Source organism: Adiantum capillus-veneris, chromosome 15 (genome assembly GCF_014529385.1).
Source record: "Adiantum capillus-veneris isolate H3 chromosome 15, ASM1452938v2, whole genome shotgun sequence".
Lineage (NCBI taxonomy): Eukaryota > Viridiplantae > Streptophyta > Polypodiopsida > Polypodiales > Pteridaceae > Adiantum > Adiantum capillus-veneris.
The window spans coordinates 85,817,965-85,821,053 of NC_140945.1; positions in this window are offsets into that span (position 1 = coordinate 85,817,965).

The following is a 3,089-nucleotide window of genomic DNA, read 5'->3' on the forward strand; positions in this document are numbered from 1 at the left end:
GCTTCATTATGAGCCTTCACATCCAGCTCAGCAATACGCTGCTCTTCAACTACTGACTTAGGTGCCACTATCCCAACAGGTACAGTTTCCACTGCTTCAAGCATTTCAACCTGCTGATCAACCTACTAATTCTTCTCTGCCTCATCCTTCAAATCTTGACCTTCCTCGATAGGTTCCTCCAAGTGAACATCAATCATATCCTTCTGCAATTCTTTTAGCTTTAAATCCTGAGCTATTTTGAACCACATGTCTCTGTCCTTTTTCACATGCTCTATCTCCTGCAGTAATTCACCCTCATGCTCACTTACAAATCCCTGCTTCATCATCTCATATGGATGCTTTATTGCTACAACAACTCGGTTCTTCATAGACTTCCAAACTTCCTGAACTGCTTGCAACAGCTGATCTTTCAAGACAAAAATTTATCCCTCTTACATAAGCACTGCATTGACATCCACATTCTCACCTTTTACTTGCTTCTCCAACTCTTGCAAAGGAATCAACCTCTAATGTAGCATTTGAACCTAAACCTGCAAATCAACATTAGTTTTTGACAAATGCTCCATTTCCTCATTCAATCTGGTATCTAGCTTCACTGTCCAATCTCTGAACAGTCCCAAAGACATTTTTATTCTTGAAACTTCTGCATGATGCTTTTTCATCATATCCTCCATCTCTTTCTGATGTACTTCTTGAATCTGACTCAGCTGCAAAGTCATAGCTTCTAACTCCATGTCCTTCTCCTTCAGTAGCACTTTACCTACTGCTGAAGCTGCAGCCTCTTTAAGCTTCTCCTCCATTTGTACTTGGTTATCGACCCAGCACAAACTCTTGCACCAACTTAAGCATCCTTACAACACTGTCATCATCTTCACATCCCCCTTCAACTTTAAAAGATGTACTTGGTGTAGCAAATGCAAAATCTAAAGCTTTAGCAACACCCTGCTCACCAGCATTTACCTTTCTCTTCTTGGACAAAATAAATGTTTTGCCCAACCTTACTGGTGTTTGCACATATGCAGAGAATTTTTGTGAGAAAACAGATAACTCACCAAAGTCTTGAAAGAAATCTGGGCTAGCCACAGCTTTTCTAGCCTCCTCCTCTGTGTAACCAACCTCCATCAGATCTTGAAACTGCTTTCTCTTCTCTGGTTCTCCAGCAAACATCTTCTGTGGTTCACCAACCTACTCTTCACTTTTGTTCTTCTGAACTTCCGACTCAGCAGCAGTAACAGAGATATTTGGCACCACAATATCTCCTGCTGTCACCATCCCAGCATACTTGAATAATGCAACTAGGAATGGAGCCAATCTACTGCTACACTGATGCTTCCTCTTATCTGGAGTGCAAACCTCTGCATGAATTTTGTCATGGGCCCGGCTGAAACAGCCTCCTTGCTTTGCAAATGCCAATGGAGCATAGTTTTCTTTTGACATATAGTCAAATTTAGCCAGAAAACAAACCCTCTCAAGATACCACCTTAACTGTTCCCTGCGGCCATACTCCACATTTTTAAGCATGTAATACAATCTTGTCCCTTCTCTGGACCCAAACTCCTTCTTCAAACAATCATCTGAACACTTTGGTGGAACAATAACTATTGTGAATGGAAGCTTGAAAACCACAGCAATAACCTATGGGCACAACATGACCTTGTCAAATATTGCTCCTCTCGTCTTCCTTAGCAAATCTGCTTGTGACTTAGCACTAAAATTTCCTTTCCATTCTTTCCATGGCAACATTGCAAACTGATAAAGCCTCAACTGTCTAAGCCATTTCTCATTCTTCTCTGTAGTAGCTTCCATTTCAATCTTGAGATCTCTGTACGGGTCTATCAGACTTTGAATCATCTTGTTTGCCGACAAAGGTGGCGGTTCTTCCTCTGAGAACTCCTCTTCCTCCTCATCACTTACATCCACCCACAGGTTGAGTCTCTTTCTCCTCAACCTGGTTGCGACTGGCTCTGCCAACTCAGTTTCAACCTCAGGCCTCATGGCTACTGCAAGCTTTGCTTTAGGGTCCATAGTGCTACATGAAGGAGTAGATGAAGAAGGCAACTGCAAGAAGTAATCGGCAGAGAGGTACTTGCACGGCGAAGATACCAACATTTCATAATAATCATGTTGCATGCATCTGCTGAGTGACCTCCTTGACAGCTCTCGTGCCCCAATGATTACAGCTAGTGGCAAATAATCTTCTCGCAAACCCAAATATTGTTGAATGTTAAACCATTTACTTTCAGGTTTAAAAATTCCGATCCAGTTAATTCCGATGCACCAAAGTCCGATCAGCCAATATCTGATGCACCAAACTAGAAGACTGCATACTGGATCATGTTTATCTGAAGTGACTTTCCACCCATCAGAACCTTGCCAAGCACTCCTCCTGCCTTCCTTCATCACCTGTTCTCTGTTGAAACCCTTATCAACATTGCTTCTAATACGATGCTCACTTGATAGCACTGCTTGCTGACTCTGAAAACCTGGTAATTCAACTGCCTCACACAAAGTAGCACCTACCACTTTTGGTGTCAACTAGTCAAGGTGAGGTGGTTTACAATTTCTTCAACCTCAATCCATTAACTGGTTTGTCCACTCTGGTTCCAAATACATCAGTAACTATAAATGTACCTTGGCCTAAATCGTCAACAATCTAGTAAGGACCCTTGTACCTCAAAGTCAATTTCCCTGGGAATGGACCAAGCCTAGAATTATACAACATCACCCAATCTCCCACTTTGAACAGTTTGAACTTGACATTCATAGCTACCCAGGCTTGTCTTCTCCTCTGGATGATCTCAGTGATGTAAGAACTCACCAGCCTATCCTCTTGTAGCTGCATCAAATACTTACATTTGTGCTTTACTGACAATCCAAAAGACATTTTCTCAGTAGATACTCTCAAGCTTGGTACCACAAATTCCATAGGTACTACAGCCTCCAACCCATAGACCAACTTGAAAGGTGTCATCCCTGTGGTGGTGACTTTGAAAGCAGTCCTGAATGACCACAGAGCTGAATCCAACTTCACGTCCCAATCCTTATGATCATCCTGCACAATCTTTTTTCAGAATTTTAACCAGAATTTT